Source organism: Delphinus delphis, chromosome 3 (genome assembly GCF_949987515.2).
Source record: "Delphinus delphis chromosome 3, mDelDel1.2, whole genome shotgun sequence".
NCBI lineage: Eukaryota > Metazoa > Chordata > Mammalia > Artiodactyla > Delphinidae > Delphinus > Delphinus delphis.
Window position 1 is genome coordinate 97,983,650 of NC_082685.1, and position 23,287 is coordinate 98,006,936.

At 37.8% G+C, this 23,287-nt stretch overlaps 1 protein-coding gene across 3 annotated transcripts in view; it reads left to right on the forward strand.

Annotated features, from left to right (window-relative positions):
- The window catches only part of ARB2A (ARB2 cotranscriptional regulator A), a 425,303-nt gene that overhangs the window by 285,111 nt on the left and 116,905 nt on the right, over positions 1-23,287 (forward strand). The window lies entirely within an intron of this gene.

The following is a 23,287-nucleotide window of genomic DNA, read 5'->3' on the forward strand; positions in this document are numbered from 1 at the left end:
CACCTGAGGAAGCAGGCAAGCTCCAGACAGTTGAAGAGTGGCATTGATTTCCATCCTAAAAGGTGGGTTACTTTAGTCTCTAATCTCTAGGGAAGAGGAAAGAGTGACATTTTTCATTATTTTCTGATTTTGGCTTTCACAATTTTGATAGTAAACACAAACTGAGCAGTGGTGTCTGGTTATGTTACAGAACAGAAATGGGTTTGCTTTGGTCATAGATGCCAGAGAATGAGTAGAAGTTTTGAACATGAACTACCTCATATAACAACCATAAAAGATAGCTAATCGCTAAGCAAAGTTGCATACATGTTTACATATTTGAAGGAAATAATTTGGAGAACAGTTCAACTACTAGGTAAAGAACTATTATTATAATTAAATTTCACCATCATTAATACCTAAACTTGAACTGAGCTTCACTATCATTATAACTAAACCTTTCAGGTCTGTCAATCAGGGTTCAGTCAGAGCAACAGACTACTAGGTGATACATATGCTACAGTGTGTGTGTGTGTGTGTGTGTGTGTGTGTGTGTGTGTGTGTGGTGTACATTAATTACAATATATTGTCTTTATTATCAGTGATTATGTTCTATAAAGTCTCTGAGAACACTGAATTAGTGAATACTGAATCATCACTCCTAGGGAAAATACAGGGTTAGGTTCCTGCAAGCTTCTGGTCACATTTTCATCGACCTACCAATATATAACTTTGTTTTATGAGTGTTTCAGTTTAAAGACGCCTTATTTAATATATATTGTAGATTCACTAACATTGAATTCACAGTCAACAGCACTGTAACTCATGCCCTAATGGGACTTATTTTCTCCATAAGACACATCACTGTCTTAACACTTCAGCACTATACTTGGACACCATTTCAGAGAACAAAATCACCAACAAAAGCACAAAAATGTGAAAAACATGGCACTAAATAGTCTGCGAAAAGGACACTTGTTTACAGTACAAGAACTGGAACAAGAAGGCGAAGCATGGCCTTGTTTCACCTTAGTTAGGAATGTGTGTGTTGAGCAACTCAAATTTTTTACCACGCTGCACATGTGCATATCCACAAATGACCACAAAAGCACCATGAGTATTGATTTGGGGGTTTACAAATAAATTTTAATAAGTATGTGAATTCAGAAATATGGAATTCACAAATAATGAGGATTGACTATATATAGTAAAGGATTTATTACAGAGATTTGACCTGGGATTTGATCAGAGCTGGTTACGCAGTCTCTATAAGAATGTCGACTTGGCAAGCGATGCTGGAGCTGAGTCTACAGAGCAGACAGTTGTTAAGGGAAGATGTTATGTAAAGGGGTGGAGAGCAAGAATGAGCTGGAACCCATAAGCATGAGCTGGAGCCCATGAAGATGGACTTAAACCCATGTCAGTTCTTGTGGCTTCTGTCCTTGGTGGTATGGGTGTCCTGTAGAAGCCAGTGCCCTTTGTCCTGGTAACCACTGCCTTGTGCCACCAAGTGAACCAGCAGATAAACAACATGTGTGAGCTTGAAATTGTTGCTGCTTGACTTTAACTCTCCAAATTTCCCACAGAAGTCTCCCGTTTGTACCATTCTAACTGGAGACACACAGATTGAAAAGGAATTCTGGGAAATGTAGTTCAACCTAGCCAAATTGCCACATTACAGAGCCTCCACAGTTCACCCCTTGTCAACTTGGCACTCATATACATCTCCTTAAACCAGAAAATCTCCAAACGAAGACATTAATGAAGTCTTGCTTCCACCTAACATGATACAACTATCCCGTGTACAATCGAAAACACACTAAGAAGGAGGATACAAAGCCCATTTTTTGTCCTTGGCTGATAGTTCATTCTTCTCATCTTTGGTATCCTGTAGTTTAAATACTGAGAGATAAAGCTAATAACTATTGACACATCTTACATGAGATGTTAAGGGAATAAGAGAGAAGAAAACAAAAATATTTAGTATATATATTCATATCAAAATGAGGAAATACTCATAACTATTACATTCCTTATTTTTGCAACTGGTCATGTAGTTGTAGCTGGTATGTGTAACTACCTTCATTCCATATTCTCTTTGGTTTCAGCAAACACCTCAACTGGTCATGGTCTCTTGCCTGGTGGGATGACCTGTATCTTCATTTCTGAAGGGTCAGGGCTGTTAGCAGTCCTGCCTGACTTGCATTATTGTAGTTTTCTATTGACATGAATCACAGAAAACATTAACAGATGACCTAGAGAATTTCCTGCACTACAAACACTCCTATTTACCCCCATTGTGTAGTAGCAACTCAATTTTTCCTTAGTAATCAGGATCAATCACCCTAGCCAATATAGTAACAATCTCTGTTGCTTGTTAATCCAGTGGTATAAGGATTCCAAAGTGGCAAGATGGCAGTTTCAGCTTTCAGTTCAGTGGAATCGTTGTGACACCTCATGGAAGCATTCCTCCGTATGGAACCTTTAGACCAACAGAGCCTAAAGTCATGGGAATGGGAAGCAGTAGTTTTGCTAGTAGATTACTAAGGGTATTGAGAAGAGAATCCAGCCCCATTTCTACTCCTCATTCCGAGATCTGGGAGAAACATCACAGTGTATTAAAGGCTGATGTAGAGCACATAACACACCTGGGAGGACATTGTCTCAGCTCTACAAGGTGTTGTCACCTAACCAGGCACTGTAACTGTTCAAAAAGTCATTCCACCATTCTATCAAGCCTGCTGCTTAAGGATAGTGGGGAGCATGGTAATACCAGTGAATGCTGGCAGATCTCAGGCTATTGCTTGTCCTCTTGCTTGCTCCCTCTGATGGAAGCCAGCTGCCATGTTGTGAGCTGCTCATGCAGAGGCCTATGTGGTAAGGAATCGGTGTCTCTGGCTGAGAGCCAGTGATGATCTGAAGGCTGCCAACAGCCACGAGAGTGACTTTGGAAAAGGATCCCCTCCCAGTTGAGCCTTGAGATGACTGCAACCTCAGCCAACACCTTGACTGTGGCCTTGTTAGAGGCCCTGAGCCAGTCATCCAGCTAAGCCACACTCAGATCCAGGACCCTCAGGTGCTGGGACTGATAAATGTGTTTTGTTTTAAGCTGTGAATTTTGGAGACGACTTGTTCCACAGCAGTAGATAATTAATACAACAGGCTTACTTCAACTCTGGTGGTCGCTCAAGCCTAAGCAGAAAGAAACCTTAACTTTTTTTGAGACTAAGGCTTTGTAAGGTTCTTCTTTTCTCTGATACCTTAGGGTTTAAGAGCAACTCTTTCAAAAAAAGGCATTAAAATGCTCTTTGAAGACAATTTATTTCTACCCTTTCTCTTCTACTACCTCATTAGACTTTGTGGTACAGTTTACCAAAGATAAGATATTGTTTCTTCTTTATCACACTCATTTGATCCTATACTAAGTTGTTAGCTCTTCTCTGAGCTTATACTTAAGCTTATACTATTCAGCTCTTCTCTGACCAAATTTTTCGTAGAACAGAACTTGCTACTTTCTGTAACCTTCTATTTCCTGTAGGTGTTTATTCCAACAAATTTGGCTTAAATCAAAAGGAGATTTCTTGTACACTCCGCAGCATACACAGTTGTCCCCCACTTTATGAAAGCTTACTTTATGCCACTTCACTTTTATGAAAGACCTGCATTAGTACCTGTTTTCATTAACAGAAGGAAATCCAAAGAGGATTTTTGCTTTTAGGAAGAAAGGTGAAAGCAAAAATAGCATTCAGCATTTGTTTTCAGGGAGCCGTTATAGAGGCAGCAAGTACCCTGAGCTGCAAGAGTGGCACCACTAAGCTCCTTCTCTGGGAACTACACTCTGCATCTCAACATCAAGTTGCCATAGCTTAACTGTGCATGTAAGCCTCTGTGCCTTATCTCGATTTATTTTGGGCATCCGCTAGCAAGAGTGCCCTAAGGTAGTTGCTTCTTCACTTTACATCATTTTGGCTTACGAAAGGTTTCACAGGAGTTACTCTACTTTCAGATAGTAGGGGAAACCTGCATCCATTTATTCCTCAAATATTTATTGAGCAATTATTATGTTTCAGATGCTGTTCTGGAAGCTGGGGACATAGCAGTGAACAATAGCTTATAATGACTTTTTTTTCCCCAAAAAAACTGTTTCCTGGCCCTCTGCCAGTGGGTAGTTTGCTCCTTTTGAATCTGGCATCAACACTAGGTTGCATCAATTGAGAGAACAGTTAGGGCCAGTACCCCCAGCATTTTCCATACCTACTTATAAAAATTGAACAGGTTTTCAATCAAAATCAGCGATTTCCCTCAAAGAGTCCTAAAAAAATGTTGAACATTTTTTATGACATGATCAACATTATTATGATGTGATAAAAATGGAATTTTAAAGAAGATTAATTTAGTAAATGAATAAAAAACAGGAGCAAGAAGCCGGAGGCAGTAGACTCAGCAGGATGTGACAATAAAGCCAGTATATGTGGTTGATGGTGTGAATTGGAGTGGTGGCAGTGGGAACAGAGAGGATAGGAGAGCTGTAACAAATATGACTTGGGAAGAATCTACACTCCTTGATGATAAACAGATTGAATGTGGAAGGTAAGGGGAGGGAGAAGACAATGATAAGCTCCGATGAAAAGTAACTGGGATAATGAAAATGTCATTACCAGAAGTACAGGGGAGCTGGAAGGGGAAATCAATTATGGGCAAGAAATGATGAAATTGTTTTATGACCTACTTAATTGAGATAATGATAGTTGAGATGATGGCAGGAAATTCAAGTAGAAATGGCAAATGTTGTTTAAGTACCTTTGAAAGACTTGAAATTCTCTGATTAATAACCCTGTTACTATAATTTAAACTGTTAAGATTATTTGAAATTTTCTATGTGTACTGACCACAGGTTAGTAATGGATGTCCAGACTATCTGTTCAATTTAGTGAAGGCTTTTTTTTTCCAGATTTCTAAATTACGAAGTTCTTTTTCTTGTTATACTTTGCTTTTTATCTTTTGACTAGACGTTTCATGGTCAAAGCAATGAAATTACCTGTAAAAATACATACTCATTTAATATTGAATTTTTTCCTTTATTACTAAATACGTTTCCCTTTACCCCCAAAATAGATCTAATGCTCATAAAAGCTCTATTTTATGAATGTTGTTTAACTGTGCATATATATTTTAAAAGCAGGTATAATAAAATTTTTTAATTGTACTTAAAATACACTGATAATTATTTTCAGTACAGTCACATTGTTTTTATTTTTCTGTTGAAAGCAAATGTAATACTTGACAACTCCACACTTAAGAATTGTCAGCATTATATCTTATATTGTACTTAAAATGAAGTCTGACTTTTCAGTTATTATAACATATAGTGAACGGTGGATATTTGAGGGATCTTGAATACGTGCCAAGTGACTGGTTCCCCCACTTCTTTATTTTAATAGTATTTCGTACTAGTGAAAATCGGCACATTGAAAACATGTTATTCAGAGAAACATATAATAGGTTAATAGGATATATGTTTATTGTATAGCCCACATTTTGGTTGTTTATGTTTATTATAAAATGGCAACAGCAAATATCTGCCTCACTTATAGAAATGTTATGAAATGTTACAAGGACAATTTTTTAGTATCTGGAGGGATATTTTAAGTTCATCCAGAGGAAGGCACTGTGAAAATGTAATGTGGCACTATATATTCTCATTAGTCATTTTAGAATTTAAAACTGTCATTTATTTAAAAGCGATTATTGATTATTTTAATCCTGTAGAAATGGAAAAAGCATTTGCAGAAATATTTTCCCTTCCATTTTCTTGTCTCCAATTCTATTTTTAAACAACAAATAACTTAGTTATTCATGTTTTCCTATGTTCTCTGTGACATGGGTAAGGGTCACAAAACCGTAGTCACAGAAAGACAGAAAATATAATGGAGAAATCAAAAGGAAGACTAATAGTCAAAAGAAAAATGTTCAGTAGGACATAGAAATCAGGAGACAAAGCTGAAAGAAACTAGGGTAGCAGTAAAGATGAAATTAGAAATGATCTTATGTGGTGTGTTGCTTCCCCAAAATAGCAAATATAATTTTTAACTGTGTATGAGCAGACATTCTTCTGGGTGAAAGGGAAGCAAAATATCAGTGTTTGAAAGCAGACAAGGTTATAGAGCACTGATATCTTCTGACTTCTTACAAGTCTGGACACAGCTTGCTTCGGCTGGCCTATGACTGACAGTCCACTCTTTGCCAGGTGGGTTCTAACTGGGCCTAGGTGTGGATAAGTACTGCTGCTCAGGCCCACATACTTTCAGCCCCGTCCAAATGTGCTCCCTCCCTGCCTGTCTGGGTATATGCTTTCAGTCTGCATGCATTCATTCAACAAGAATTCAGTGTGGACCAGACATTGCTGCAGATGCCAGGGACATAGCAGTGAATTACAGCAGATAATGGTCCCAACGTGGAGGTTACATTCTAGTAGGAGATACAGACAGTAATAAACAAGATAAGTAAGGAGAGTATATGTGTAGTATGTTAGATAGTGGTCATTGGTAGGAGAAATAGAAAACAAAAGAAAGGACCTGAAGTGTGTGTATGTGGAGGGACAGATTCGAATTTTTAGGAAGGTGGCCAGGGAAGGCCTCTCTGAGAAGATGACACTTCTAGGACATTCCTTCTAGTCCTGATCTTCTCCTGTTTCCCACTGGCAAAGACAGTACATATTTGCCTATCTGACTTTAGAGATCCTTTTCCTAGACTTCAGGGTATCTACTTAGGTCTGAAATCTTCGCCCTTATGTTCTCCCTGCAGTCTCTTGTTCTGGGTTCTTGAAAACCTGACCTTCTCATCGGATCCACTTTACCAGTCCTCTAAGGTTTATGGTAACCGTAAAGCATAGTCACCAGAAAGTTATTAAAGTTATTCCACTCTTCCTTAAGCAACACGTACAGAAAAGTATAACATTTGTATGGCACTCTGGACATAAGCAACCTTGACATAAGAGAAGGTTGCTTATGTCCAGAATTGAATGGACAGAGCCCCTCCTGGCTGACCTGAAGGGTGAGAGGATGAGTATTTTCACATACCTGTGACCCTTTTGTACCAGGCACACAGGATGGAAAGCTCTTTCCATCTACCATTAAGGAAATACATGAACCTAGATTCATTAAAACTATGCGGTCTAGATCTCTGATTCCTGTCAATATATTCCCTCCCCAAATTTGTATCCATCTCAGTTTTTCTTGCCTTTGTCATGGCTTGAGATAGCTTTTTCTTTTTTATTTCAGCTTACTTAGAACACTTGATGTAAATCTGTGTAAAATTTAGAAAATTAACAGTATAAATGGTTAAAAAAAAAAAGAAGAAAAGAAAAAGGGGGAAAAAAAGAACCAAGGTAGATATCTTAGGAGATAAGAATTAAACTTGAAAACTTACTGTATTTAGATGATCCTGTCTTATTCTGGATATAGAAAGGGGCCATTAATGGAACCCTAATTTTTCTTTGCTTAAATAATCCAGACTGACTGTTTACACTGACTAAAATACTGAATATTTGCTAAATATTCACTTCACTTTATTGCTGAAAACATATCTTGAGGAAATGACACTAAGGAGTTATATCTTTTCTTTATTAGTGAATAATCACTTCCTTCTCAAGATACCAATGAAAAATATTTCATTCAGAATGTGTAGACAAATTGAGTTGTCTAGTATGTTTTTAGACATAGCTCAAATTAATTAGGTAATTGAAAATCTATACTTTGCCTTGTAAACAGACTTTAAAATTCAAGACATCTTAGCATATATGATACTGTACCACTTTTGACTACATGTACTGCTCAAGAATTCTAGCACTCCTCTTTCTTCCATTCAAAGGGTATACATTCTAATTCTTTAAGTGGTGTTTTCATTAACTAAATAGCACTTTTCAGGCAGTTTTTGTTCATTACTGTAGCTGTTATTCATAGGTTAGTCTCCCTATTCATTGTTCTGTGCTACCTTATAATTATTAGTTAATATCAGGGATGAGTGTTCTGAAAGTTGACCACTAGAAATTCTTGTGTTTTCAGCGAATTATTCATTGTAATTAGCTGGAATCAGGCACTTTGGGGAAATAACTGATCAAATACTCATTTAAAATAATCTAACTATACGAATGATATTTATGTAGATCACCAATATTTGCCCTGATTATATATATATACTTAATCAGGTCCAATATTATCCTGTGATTTTTGACTTTTCCAGTTTTCCAGTAATCACAGTGAAAAGTAGTCTCACTCCAGAAATCTCACTTTTAAAAAAAATTAAAAATAGCCACCATGTTTTTTACAGCTTTCTGAACCAATTTGTGAAAAATTCGTCAAAGAATTTGGCAGTAAAGGTGGCAACTCTCCTTTTACTGAGCTAACTTTTCCCTTTAAAGATAAAAAGGTTTTAATTATTTTGGAATGCTTTTGGATAAATAACCAAATAATATGGATTTATATTTGTACTTGAAAATTGTTTAAGTTATGCGTTAATTTGTGAGAGATATTATTTTTACAGTCCCCATAGCAGTGTCTCATGGCTCTTAGTGCTATGTCCCTAGTTGTTAGAAAAGTAAGTTGGGACCAGTGATACCTAAGACAGAGATCTTCATTCTTTTTAAACAGATATTAAGTATTGATCTCCCCTTCCATGGCTGTCTGTGCTTCACTTGTCCTCTTTTTCTCCTTTCCTCTGTCAGCTGTCTGGGTCAGTGCTCTGGATGGCTCTCCCTGGGTCTGTATATTGCTCTCCGACTCTCCCTCTGTCATCTCGTTTAGTCTCTATGTGTGGTTCTTTTCTTATAATTTTTGTCTTCTGTGTCTCCCTGGCTTCATTGTCCCCCACCTAGAGACTCTTCGTCCTGCAGCCTATGGAATCACATCTCCCCCAGCCCACCATCTCTGCCTGCCCCTTCCTGACCTGTGTGGTTTGCCTGGGTCCACTGCCCTTCACTTCTCTTTGACCAGCCGTGTGATATGTGCCTCCCATCTACACCCTCCCTGCCTGCTCTGTCTTGTCACAGACAGACATCAAGTCACCAGCGATAAATCTGTCTGCTGGCAAAAATACCCCCAAAACGTACCCCTTCAGAGAAACTGCATTGCTTTCTAGTAGTGATTCAGAACTTCTAAACTAAATATTCTGTGTTACTGAAATGAAAATGCAAAGAGAACATTAGGCACCATAGATAGGTCAAGTATTTACCATTTGTAAAATCCTAAGATGTTCTAAGTTGATTATCAGCACTTTAAAGCAGCAGTATATTTTTAAAAGATTTTGTCTCATCATAGTTCTTAAAATATAGTCCTTCTTTAAAGGAAAATAGTTTTATTTAATGAAAAATATTTTAAAGATAATTTGATCAATGACTTCAGCTTTTAGGTATTGACATTGGTTTAACTGATATATGATGTCTAAATATTCTTTGAGAACTGGTACTAGTATTTCCATTCATATTATCTCTATCATAATATCCCCTTCAACCATACATATTTCACCCCAAGTATTCAATATGTTATACCAATAAATAAAGAAATCATGTACCAGCTAGTTTATGCATGTTTTGAATAATCTCATGGTACAATCCTTGACAAAATTCAGTTATTTTGCATAATTTCTTAATTTCTAAAGTACTATAGAAGTTACTTGTTTAAACTTTTGGGCAAATAAACATATATATCATTTTAAGCTTTGTATAGCAATGATCTTTATAAGTGAGACTTTTGTAAGAGACCCTAAATTGAAATTTTCTAATAACTTTCTAAAATCAGTATTGGCTTAGAGATTCTTTTGTTTTTAGCTAGTTTTAGACATTTTTAAAAGAGCAAAGTGAAGTTTTTACTTTTAATTTCCTTTTAATAAATTGCCTTCAAAGAAATTGAGTCTTCTTTCCATTTTAATTTGTGTGGCAAAGTAGCCACACCTTTCCTGCTTAGTTTCCAGAAGAATAGTGATTAAATTTAAAATAAGACATTGTTAATTTAAGGCCACAGATACAAGTGATTAAATATAACCAATATGTGGGAAAGTTATTTGTGGAACTAGATGATATGCAGGTTGAATTTTATAGTAAAAAGTATAGTTTTCCATAACCATTGTAGTTTAGATTTTTATAGCACTTCTCTTTTGAAGGAATAATCCCTCAGCATTACTTGGTTTTGCTTTTCTTCAGAAATAATATCAAGCATATAAAATCAACACTGGCAGCAAAGCTTAAATTTTAGAAAATCCAAATTTAATTATTTTTACCAATTGATTAGTTGTTGACTTAATTAATTTCCCCTGAAATTAGAGCCTAATCCCATGTCTTACTTCAAACTTGAGTTATTCTTGGTTCTCTTGGGGTAAGAAACTAACTGTAAATATTTATTCCTTAATTGTACAAAGATTTATTGAGTACTTAATATGTACTAGGCACTAGTTTAGACTCTAAAGATTGCTAGAGGGGCTTCCCTGGTGGTGCAGTGGTTGAGAATCCGCCTACCAATGCAGGGGACATGGGTTCTAGCCCTGGTCCAGGAAGATCCCACATGGCATCCCACGCAACAAGAGATGCCACCACAGTGAGAAGCCCGCACACTGCAACGAAGAGTAGCCCCCGCTCTCTGCAACTAGAGAAAGCCCATGCACAGCAACGAAGACCCAACGCAGCCAAAAATAAAATAAATAAATAAGATTGCTAGATATCACTCTTGCCCCTCAAGGAACTCACAGTCTCCTAGGAAAAAAGTCTTTTATCCATTGCAGAGATTCTCTTGGTTCCTAATCACAGGTTGATCGTTGAAATAGGTGAGGTGAAGAGGAAGGTTAAGGACTTATGAACTCCTTCAGGACCCAAATGTAACTCTTAGTTCACTAACAGCTCACTTTATTAAATGGTACCCCACTACTATCTAAGAGCTAGTGCACCTTCTCAAAGTGTTCACCTTCCTTCCCTACTATTATAAGACCCTGACTTTTTACTCTAGCTATACGTTTCAAATGAATGTGTTACTTGTCATTTCAAACTCTTTAATGGTATTAAGTCAGCATTTATGAAGAAGAGCTTTGGATTTAACATGACTGTGAGAAATTTGTATCCTCCTAAATGTGTGGAGAATTAATTCTATAATATGGCCAGACAAAGATCTACAGTCATACTCTGTGTAAAATGAGGATAATGCTAGTACAGTCTTATTGGGTTATGGTCAGAATTAAGTGAAATAATCCATACGGGACTGTTAAAATAGTACCTGGCATATGGTTACAACTCAATGAATACAGGTGGTCCTTGCTTTGCACCGTTCTAATATACACAAATTTCAGTTACCATAGTTTAGTTAAATAACACCAAACCCCCCAATTTCAGTTACCACAATATATTAACTATTAGTAATTGCATTAAGTACAACTGTCTATGTAAATAAACAGATGCACATCATGATCAATGACCAATTATATCCCTTTTTTCAAAATCTGTCACTGACCAAACACTGCATATCTGTTATTCAGTTCATACACAGTAGCACTATCTGTATTTAAAAAAATGGATGGTCAGGGGGCTTCCCTGGTGGCGCAGTGGTTGAGAGTCCGCCTGCCGAGGCAGGGGACACGGGTTCATGCCCCGGTCCGGGAAGTCGCACATGCCGCAGAGCTGCTAGGCCTGTAAGCCATGGCCGCTGAGCCTGCGCGTCCGGAGCCTGTGCTCCGCAACGGGAGAGGCCACAACAGTGAGAGGCCAGCGTACCGCAAAAAAAAAAAAAAAAAAAAAGGATGGTCAGAAGAGAGATCTGGCCAACAAAGATGAAAGTGAAGCAAACACATGAAATGCTGGAAGTGAAATTGGAAAGCACTGTGACGAAAAGATGAAGATGTCCCAGAGGAAGTGATACTGGCCAAAAAAACACTTCACATCAAATGAACTCTCAGAAATATTTCATGACATTGGAAGCTTGAAGGGTAAAATGTTGGAAGCTGATCCACACTTAGGAGTGTGAAAGTTAGCCAAGGCATAGAAAAGATTTGTTTGAACTGTATCATAAGTTATATGACAAGAAAGCAAGCACTATTCAAGCTACTCTTAATAAGTTTTTTACAAAGAAATAAAGCATCTTAATTCTCATTGTTTCTAATGTTTTAAAGATGAAGTGTAATGTACTAAGTACAATTAGTCTTACTCTTTTTTTCATTCCCTGACCCTATTCATTTTTAGCTGACAGTAAGAAGACTTTTAATGTTTTGACAAAAAAAAGGTCATGGAACAACCGTAGTTTTTTTTCATTGATTATTATGATCACTTTGCCTGATTTCAGCTTGTATGGTCCTCTGTATAGTCCCACACTACCGTGCAAAGCAAGAACTTCCTGTTATTATTATTAGAAATTATTTTAGCCAACAATCAAGTACCATAGTTTTAGAGAAATTGTTCTTTGCTTTTCAATATTTGAGAGTTAAAAACTTTCTGTCATTTTTCTCCTGCTTCTTTCTGTTTTCTAGATTATCTAAGTCCTGATTCTAGTTATGTCTCGTCATGAGTCTCAGAGCCTCCCAGTACATCTTCTACAGAAGTACGGTCTTTAAACTCCTCAATTTTCCTATGCTTCAGCATTCTCCCTATTTCACTCTTCCAATTTACTTAAATTCCACACTGACCCTTTCCCTTTCACTCTCCTTCCTGCTAGTGTCCTATTCTTCCACACTCTCCCTGAAAGCCTATCGGCTCTTTCACACATTGTCTTCCTTTCAAATGACCCCTGCCCTAGAACATATCCTTATGAGAAACTTCTATAAATTCATCAGTTTCTTCCTTGTGTTTCATCTACTTTTCTGTCAATCATAAAAGACAAGTGTCATTCTTGAATTTAAATTACTACAAGAAATTCTACCACCCTATTTGTTTTACTTCAGTTCATAGTTTCTTAGAGAGATTCCAGGGACATTCACAGAGGCCCCAAACTTAATGATGGTAATGGCACCAAAATCAACTAATTTGGAATCTCCTTAACAAAAAATAATTCTCACAGCACCTAAAAGAATTGCATCCTATAAACAAAAATTCTGTTCTACTTCTCATTTACTTCTCTGAGCCCATGTCACATCCTAAATTACTGGTTTCATTGGTCGTAAGCTGTCATTTCTGTTAGGTGTATTTTACTGTGCAGTGTAATAGAAAATTTTTCACTAAACAAGTTGTGTATCTCCTGCTTAAAAGTGTAAGCAGAGTACAAATTTGAATGCAGAAGACGGTGACTGCGCCCTGACTAGAGTAATCAATGCAGGAACATCCTTAAAGCTTTTCTTCTGTAACAAGGGCAAACTCAGCTAAAAAGTTTGTTTAAATCCTGCTTGGCATAACAAGAACTGTTCAACTTTATCTACTTGTGACTATCTTTGAATATACCTGACTCATCACCATAATGCCTTTCAACTCAACCTTGCTCAACTCAACCACTCTTCCTGCCTTATACAGATATCGTAAATCTTTAAGGCTTCTGGTGAAGGCGGTAGGGTTTTTATACTTAGTATTATTTTATGGCACAGGAAGTTCATTGGTCATGAATATCACAGATCTACAAAATAAAATGGAAAGGTTTTTCTTTCTATACTCTAAAGCTCTTTGTAGTCTGATTATGTGGGTTGTGTCATATTTGTGTCACGAGCTGTTATTTCTAAGCAGCAATTATATCACAGCAGAGTCATTTTTTACAATAACAAAAAGAACAGCAACAAAATGAAGTAACAACAACAACAAAAAGTCCTTCATCATCTTAATGTGAAATTAAGAAAATCAAGGAAATTTTATGTTGGCAATATGCTACATTCTAGTTTTTCTCTATGTATTTGATAAGTAAAAGCATGTCGTTATTCACAAATAGCTGTCCTGTCTTATCTCCTTTACAGAACAGTGCTATTTTATGTATTTTGTGAATTTATCTCATAGAGTAATAAATTATTCTTTCCAGTGACTACACTGATGTGACTAACTCTTTTTCCAATTTGTTACAACTTTAATGTTCTTACTGTATGTACCTTATCTACACTTACCGAGTTTTCTTAATGGCCTAACTTATCTTCAGTGTCTCACTTTGTCGTTCTTTTAATTTTTATGGGAGTATAGTTGCTTTACAATGTTGTGTTTCTACTGTACAGCAAGATGAATCAGTTATACAGACACACATAGCCCCTCTTTTTTGGATTTCCTTCCCATTTAGGTCATCACAGTGCATTAAGTAGAGTTCCCTGTGTTATACAGTATGTTCTCATTAGTTATCTGTCTTATACTTAGTAACAATAGTGTATATATGTCAATCCCAATCAACCAGTTCCTCCCACCCCACCCCCTTTCCCCCTTGGTATCCATACATGTGTTCTCTATATCTGTGTCTCTATTTCTGCTTTGCAAATAAGATGATCTATACCATTTTTCCAGAGTCCACATATATGTGTTAATATACGCTACTTGTTTTTCTCTTTCTGACTTACTTCACTCTGTATGACAGTCTCTAGGTCCATCCACATCTCTACAAATGACCCAATTTCATTCCTTTTTATGACTGAGTAATAATCCATTGTATACGTGTACCACATCTTCTTTATCCATTCCTCTGTTGATGGACATTTAGGTTGCTTCCATGTCCTGGCTGTTGTAAATAGTGCTGCCGTGAACATTGGGGTGCATGTATCTTTTTGAATTATGGTTTTCTCTTGAGTATATGCCCAGTAGTGGGATTGTGGGTCATATGGTAATTCTATTTTTAGTTTTTTAAGGAACCTCCTTACTGTTCTCCATAGTGGCTGTATCAATTTACATTTACATTCCCACCAACAGTGCAAGAGGGTGCCCTCTTCTCCACACCCTCTCCAGCATTTACTGTTTCTAGATTTTTTGATGATGGCCATTCTGACTGGTGTGAGGTGATACCTCACTGTAGTTTTGATTTGCATTTCTCTAATTATTAGTTGTTGAGCATCCTTTCATGTATTTGTTGGCAATCTGTATATCTTCTTTGGAGAAATGTCTATTTAGGTCTTCTGCCCATTTTTGGATTGGGTTGTTTGTTTTATTGATATTGAGCTACATGAGTTGCTTGTATATTTTGGAGATTAATCCTTTGTCAGTTGCCTCATTTGCAAACATTTTCTCCCATTCTGAGGGTTGTCTTTTAGTCTTTATGTTTTCCTTTGCTGTGCAAAAGCTTGGAAGCTTCATTAGGTCCCATTTGTGGGTCCAAAAGGATCTTGCTGTGATTTATGTCATAGAGTGTTCTGCCTATGTTTTCCTCTCAAGAGTTTTATAGTGTCTGGCCTTACATTTAAGTCTTGAATCCATTTTGAGCTTATTTTTGTGTATGGTATTAGGCAGTGTTCTAATTTCATTCTTTTACATGTAGCTGTCCAGTTTTCCCAGCACCACTTAATGCAGAGGCTGTCTTTTCTCCATTGCATATTCTTGCCTCCTTTATGAAAGATAAGGTGACCATATGTGCGTGGGTTTATCTATGGGCTTTCTATCCTGTTCCATTGATCTATATTTCTGTTTTTGTGCAAGTACCATACTGCCTTGATTACTGTAGCTTTCTAGTATAGTCTGAAGTCAGAGAGGCTCATTCCTCCAGCTCTGTGTTTCTTTCTCAAGACTGCTTTGGCTCTTCAGGGTCTTTTGTGTTTCCATACAAATTGTGAATTTTTTTGTTCTAGTTCTGTGAAAAATGCCAGTGGTAGTTTGATAGGGATTGCATTGAATCTGTAGATTGCTTTGGGTAGTAGAGTCATTTTCACAATGTTGATTCTTCCAATCCAAGAACATGGTATATCTCTCCATCTCTTTGTATCATCTTTAATTTCTTTCATCAGTGTCTTATAGTTTTCTGCATACAGGTCTTTTGTCTCCTTAGGTAGGTTTATCCTAGGTATTTTATTATTTTTGTTGAAATGGTACATGGGAGTGTTTCCTTAATTTCTCTTTTCAGATTTTTCATCATTAGTGTTTAGGAATGCCAGAGATTTCTGTGCATTAATTTTGTATCCTGCTACTTTACCAAATTCATTGATTAGCTCTAGTAGTTTTCTGGTAGCATCTTTAGGATTCTCTATGTATAGTATCATGTCATCTGCAAACAATGATAGCTTTACTTCTTTTCCTATTTGGATTCCTTTTATTTCTTTTTCTTCTCTGATTGCTGTGGCTAAAATTCCAAAACTATGTTGAATAATAGTGGTGAGAATGGACACCCTTGTCTGGTTCCTGATCTTAGAGGAAATGGTTTCAGTTTTTTTACCATTGAGAATGATGTTGGCTGTGGGTTTGTCATATATGTCCTTTATTATTATTGAGGTAAGTTCCCTCTATGCCTACTTTCTGGAGGGTTTTTATCATAAATGGGTATTGAATCTTGTTAAAAGATTTCTCTGCATCGATTGAGATGATCATATGGTTTTCCTCCTTCAGTTTGTTAATATGGTTTATCACATTGCTTGATTTGCATATATTGAAGGATCCTTTCATTCCTGGGATAAACCCCACTTGATCATGGTGTATGATCCTTTTAATGTGCTGTTGGATTCTGTTTGGTAGTATTTAGTTGTGGATTTTTGCATCTATGTTCATCAGTGATATTGGCCTGTATTTTTCTTTCTTTGTGATGTCTTTGTCTAGTTTTGGTATCAGGGTGATGGTGGCCTCATAGAATGAGTTTGGGAGTATTCTTCCCTCTGCTATATTTTGGAAGCATTTGAGAAGGATAGGCGTTAGCTCTTCTCTAAATGTTTGGTAGAATTCGCCTGTGAAGCCATCTGGTCCTCGGTTTTTGTTTGTTGGAAGATTTTTAATCACAGTTTCAATTTCAGTGCTTGTGATTGGTCTGTTTATATTTTCTATTTCCTCCTGGTTCAGTCTCGGAAGGTTGTGCTTTTCTTAGAATTTGTCCATTTTTTCCAGGTTGTCCATTTTATTGGCATATAGTTGCTTGTAGTGATCTCTAATGATCCTTGGTATTTCTGCAGTGTCTGTTGTTACTTCTCCTTTTGCATTTCTAATCCTATTGATTTCAGTCTTCTCCCTTTTTTTTTTGATGAGTCTGGCTAATGGTTTATCAATTTTGTTTATCTTCTCAAAGAAACAGCTTTTAGTTTTATTGATCTTTGCTATCATTTCCTTCATTTCTTTTTCCTTTATTTCTGATCTGATCTTTATGATTTCTTTCCTTCTGCTAACTTTGGGGTTTTTTTGTTCTTCTTTAATTGCTTTAGGTGTAAGGTTAGGTTTTTTCTTTGAGGTGTTATTTGTTTCTTGAGGTAGGATTGTATTGCTATAAACTTCCCTCTTAGAACTGCTTTTGCTACATCCCATAGGTTTTGGGTTGTTGTGTTTTCATTGTCATTTGTTTCTAGGTTTTTCTTATTTTCTCTTTGATTTCTTCAGTGATCTCTTGGTTATTGAGTTATGTGTTGTTTAGCCTCCATGTTTTTGTATTTTTTTGCAGATTTTTTTCCTGTAATTGATATCTAATCTCATAGCGTTGTGGTCGGAAAAGATACTTGATAGATTTCAAGTTTCTTAAATTTACCAAGGCTTGATTTGTGACCCAATATATGATCTATCCTGGGGAACGTTCCATGAGCACTTAAGAAGCAAGTGTATTCTGTTGTTTTTGGATGGAATGTCCTATAAATATCAATTAAGTCCATCTTGTTTAATATTTCATTTAAAGCTTGTGTTTCCTTATTTATTTTCATTTTGGGTGATCTGTCCATTGGGGAAAGTGGGGTGATAAAGTCCTCTACTACGATTGTGTTACTGTCATTTCCCCTTTTATGGCTGTTAGCATTTGCCTTATGTATTGAGGTGCTGCTCTGTTGGGTGCATAAATACTTAAAATTGTTCTGTCTTCTTCTTGGATTGATCCCTTAATCATTATGTAGTGTCCTTCTTTGTCTCTTGTAATAATCTTTATTTTAAAGTCTATTTTGTCTGATATGAGGATTGCTACTCCAGCTTACTTTTGATTTCCCTTTGCATGGAATATCTTTTTCCATCCCCTCACTTTCAGTCTGTATGTGTCCCTAGGTCTGAAGTGGGTCTCTTGTAGACAGCGTATATACAAGTCATGTTTTTGTATCCATTCAGCCAGTGTATGTCTTTTGGTGGGAGCATTTAATCCATTTATGTTTAAGGTAGTTATCATTATGTATGTGCCTATTATCATTTTCTTAATTGTTTTGGGTTTGTTATAGTAAGTCTTTTCCTTCTCTTGTGTTTTCTGCCTAGAGAAATTCCTTTAACATTTGTTGTAAAGCTGGTTTGGTTGTGCTGAATTCTCTTAGTTTTTGGTTGTCAGTAAAGATTTTAATTTCTCCATCAAATCTGAATGAGATCCTTGCTGTGTAGAGTAATCTTGGTTGTAGGTTTTTCCCTTTCATCACTTTAATATGTCCTGCCACTTCCCTCTGGCTTACAGAGTTTCTGCTGAAAGATCAGCTGTTAACCTTATGGGGATTCCCTTTTATGTTATTTGTTGTTTTTCCCTTGCTGCTTTTAATATTTTTCTTTGTATTTAATTTTTGATAGTTTGATTAATATGTGTCTTGTCGTGTTTCTCCTTGGATTTATCCTGTATGGGACTCTCTGCACTTCCTGGACTTGATTGACTATTTCCTTTCCCATATTAGGGAAGTTTTCAGCTATAATCTCTTCAAATATTTTTTCAGTCCCTTTCTTTCTCTCTTCTTCTCTGGGACCCCTATAATTCGAATGTTGGTGTGTTTAATGTTGTCCCAGAGGTCTCTGAGACTGTTCTCAATTCTTTTCATTCTTTTTTCTTTATTCTGCTCTGTGGCAGTTATTTCCACTATTTTATCTTCCAGGTCACTTATCCGTTCTTCTGCCTCAGTTATTCTGCTATTGATTCCTTCTAGAGAATTTTTAATTTCAATTATCGTGTCGTTCATCATTGTTTGTTTGCCCTTTAGTTCTTCTAGGTCCTTGTTAAACGTTTCTTGTATTTTCTCCATTCTATTTCCAAGATTTTGTTTCATCTTTACTATCATTACTCTGAATTCTCTTTCAGGTATACTGCCTATTTCCTCTTCATTTGTTTGGTCTGGTAGATTTTTACCTTGCTCCTTCATCTCCTGTGTGTTTCTCTGTCTTCTCATTTTGCTTAACTTACTGTGTTTGGTGTCTCCTTTTTGCAGGATGAAGGTTCATAGTTCCCACTGTTTTTGGTGTCTCCCCCCAGTGGGTAAGGTTATTTCAGTGGCTTGTGTAGGCTTCCTGGTAGAGGGGACTGGTGACTGTGTTCTGGTGGATGAGACTGTATCTTGTCTTTCTGGTTGTCAGGCCCGTGTTCAGTGGTATATTTTGGAGTGTCTGTGACCTTATTATGATTTCAGGCAGCCTCTCTGCTAATGGGTGGGGTTGTGTTCCTGTCTTGCTAGTTGTTTGGCATAGGGTGTCCAGCACTGTAGCTTGCTGGTTGTTGAGTGGAGCTGGGTCTTAGCATTGAGATGGAGATCTCTGGGAGAGCTTTCGCCATTTGATATTACATCGAGCCGGGAGCTCTCTGGTGGACCAATGTCCTGAACTCGGCTCTCCCACCTCAGAGGCACAGGCCTGACACCCGGCCTGAGCACCAAGACCCTGTCAGCCACACAGCTCAAAAGAAAAGTGAGAAAAAAAGAAAGGGAGGGAGGGAGGGAAATTAAATTATTAAAATAAATTCTTTTAAAAATTATTAAAAATTAAAAAATCAGAATTAATAAAAAAGGACAAAAAAGGAAAGACGATAGCAACCAAACCAAAATACAAAGCTACCAATGATAACAAGTGCTAAAAACTATACTAAAAAAAAAAAAAAAGACAGAACCCTAGACAAATGGTAAAAGCAAAGCTATACAGACAAAATCACACAAAGAAGCATACACATACACACTGACAAAAAGACAAAGAGGAAAAAAATATATATATATATATATATAAAAAGAAAAAAAGGAAGAGAGCAACCAAATCCGTAAACAAATCTACCAGTGATAATAAACTCTAAATACTAAACTAAGATAAACATCAAACCAGAAACAAATTAGTTGCAGAAAGCAAACTCCAAGTCTACAGTTGCTCCCAAAGTCCATTGCCTTAATTTGGGGATGATTCGTTGTCTGTTCAGGTATTACACAGATGCAGGTACATCAACTTGATTGTGGAGATTTAATCTGCTGCTCCTAAGGCTGCTGGGAGAGATTTCCCTTTCTCTTCTTTGTTAGCACAGCTCCTGGGGTTCAGCTTTGGATTTGGCCCCGTCTCTGTGTGTAGGTAGCCTGAGGGTGTCTGTTCTTTGCTGAGACAGAATGGGGTTAAAGTAGCAGCTGATTAGGGGGCTGCGGCTAACTCAGGCCAGGGGTGGAGGTAGGGATATGGAACTTGGGGCGAGCCTGCGGTGGCAGAGGCCGGCGTGACGTTGCAACAGCCTGAGGTGCACCATGTGTTCCCCTGGGGAAGTTGACCCTGGATCATGGGACTTGACAGTGGCAGGCTGCACAGGCTCCCGGAGAGGAGGTGTGGATAGTGACCTGTGCTTGCACACAGGCTTCTTGTTGGTGGCTGCAGCATCAGCCTTAGCTTTTCATGCCCATCTCCAGTGTCCACGCTGATAGCCATGGCTCACACCCGTCTCTGGAGATCATTTAGGTGATGCTCTGAATCCCCTCTCCTCGTGCACCCCGAAACAATGGTCTCTTGCCTCTTAGGCAGTTCCACACTTTTTCCCGGACTCCCTCCCGGCTAGCTGTGGCGCACTAGCCCCCTTCAGGCTGTGTTTACGCAGCCAACCCAAGTCCTCTCCCTGGGATTTGACCTCCAGAGCCTGAGCCTCAGCTCCCAGCCCCCACCCGCCCTGGTGGGTGAGCTGACAAGCCTCTCAGGCTGGTGAATGCTGGTCAGCACCAATCCTCTGTGTGGGAATCTCTCCACTTTGCCCTCTGCACCCCTATTGCTGCGCTCTCCTCCGTGGCTTGGAAGCTTCACCCCCACCACCCCCCATCGTCGCCAGTGAAGGGGCTTCCTAGTGTGTGGAATCTTTTCCTCCTTCACAGCTCCCTCCCAGAGGTGCAGGTCCCATCCCTATTCTTTCGTCTCTGTTGTTTTCTTTTTTCTTTTGCCCTACCGAGGTACGTGGGTGTTTCTTGCCTTTCAGGAAGTCTGAGGTCTTCTGCCAGCGTTCAGTAGGTGTTCTGTAGGAGCTGTTCCACATGTAGATGTATTTCTGATGTATTTGTGGGGAGGAAGGTGATCTCCACATCTTACTCCTCCGCCATCTTAACGGTCTCTCCCCTGTAATTGATTTCTAATCCCATAGCCTTGTGGTCGGAAAAGATGCTTGATACGATTTTAGTTTTCTTAAATTTACCAAGGCTTGATTTGTGACCAAAGATGTGATCTTTCCTGGAGAATGTTTCATGTGCACTTGAGAAGAAAGTGTATTCTGCTGCTTTCGGTTGGAATGTCCTATAAATTTCAGTTAAGTCTATCTGGTCTAATGTGTCATTTAAGGCTTTTGCTTCCTTATTAATTTTCTGTCTGGATGATCTATCCATTGGTGTAAGTGGAGTGTTGAAGTCCCCCACTATTATTGTGTTACTGTCGATTTCCCCTTTTATGGCTCTTAGCATTTGCCTTATGTATTGAGGTGCTCCTATGTTGGGTACATAAATACTTACAATTGTTATATCTTCTTCTTGGATTGATCCCTTGATCATTATGTAGTGTCCTTCCTTGTCTCTTGTAATAGTCTTTATTTTAAAGTCTATTTTGTCTGATAAGAGTATTGCTGCTCCAACTTTCTTTTGATTTCCATTTGCATGGAATATCTTTTTCCATCCCCTCGCTTTCAGTCTGAAATGGGTCTCTTGTAGACAACATATGTACGGGTCTTGTTTTTGTAGCCATTCAGCCAATCTATGTCTTTTGGTTGGAGCATTTAATCCGTTTACATTTAAGGTAATTATCAATATGTATGTTTCTGTTACCATTTTCTTAATTGTTTTGGGTTTGTATTTGTAGGTTTTTTTCTGCTCTTGTGTTTCCTGCCTAGAGAAGTTCCTTTAGCATCTGTTGTAAAGCTGGTTTTGTCGTCCTGAATTGTCTTAGCTTTTGCTTGTCTGTAAAGCTGATTTCTCCATCAAATCTGAATGAGATCCTTGCTGGGTATAGTAATTTTGGTTGTAGGTTTTTCTCTTTCATTACTTTAAATATGTCCTGCCACTCCCTTCTGCCCTGCAGAGTTTCTGCTGAAAAATCAGCTGATAAACTGATGGGGATTCTCTTGTAGTTATTTGTTGCCTTTCCCTTGCTGCTTTTAATTTTTTTTCTTTGTATTTAATTTTTGTTAGTTTGATTAATATATTTCTCAGCGTGTTTCTCCTTGGGTTTATCCTGTATGGGACTCCCTGCACCTCCTGGAATTGATTGACTATTTCCTTTCACATGTTCGGGAAGTTTTCTACTGTAATCCCTTCAAATATTTTCTAAGGCCCTTTTCCTTTCTCTTCTTCTCTGGTACCCCTATAATTCGAATATTGTTGCCTTTAATGTTGTCCCAGAGGTCTCTGAGAGTGTCCTCCTTTCTTTTCATTCTTTTTTCTTTATTCTGCTTTGTGGCAGTTATTTCCACCATTCTATCTTCCAGGTCACTTTTCCGTCCTTCCACCTCAGTTATTCTGCTATTGATTCCTTCTAGTGTATTTTTAATTTCAGTTATTGTGTTGTTCATCACTGATTGTTTGTTCTTTAGTTCTTCTAAGTCCTTGTTAAACATTTCTTGTATCTTCTAAATCTATGCCTCCATTCTAATTCTGAGATCTTGGATCATCTTTACTATCATTACTCTGAATTATTTTTCAAGTAGATTGCCTATTTCCTCTTCATTTATTTGGTCTTGTGGGATTTTACCTTGCTCTTTCGTCTGCAACATATTTCTCTGTCCTCTCATTTTGTCTAACCTACTGTGTTTATGGTCTCATTTCTGCAGGCTGCAGGCTCGTAGTTCCTTTTGCTTCTGTTGTCTGCCTGCTGGTGAGTGAGGTTGGTTCAGGGAGTTGTGTAGGCTTCCTGGTGGGAGGGACTGGTGCATCCGCTCTGGTGGGTGGAGCTGAATCTTTTTCCTCTGATGGGCAGGGCCACGTCATGTGGTGTGTTTTCTGGGGTGTCTGTGAGCTAGTTCAACTTTAGGTAGCCTATCCGCTGATGGGTTAGGCTGTGTTCCTGTCTTGCTGGTTGTTTGGCATGAGGTATCCAGCACTGGAGCCTACAGGCAGT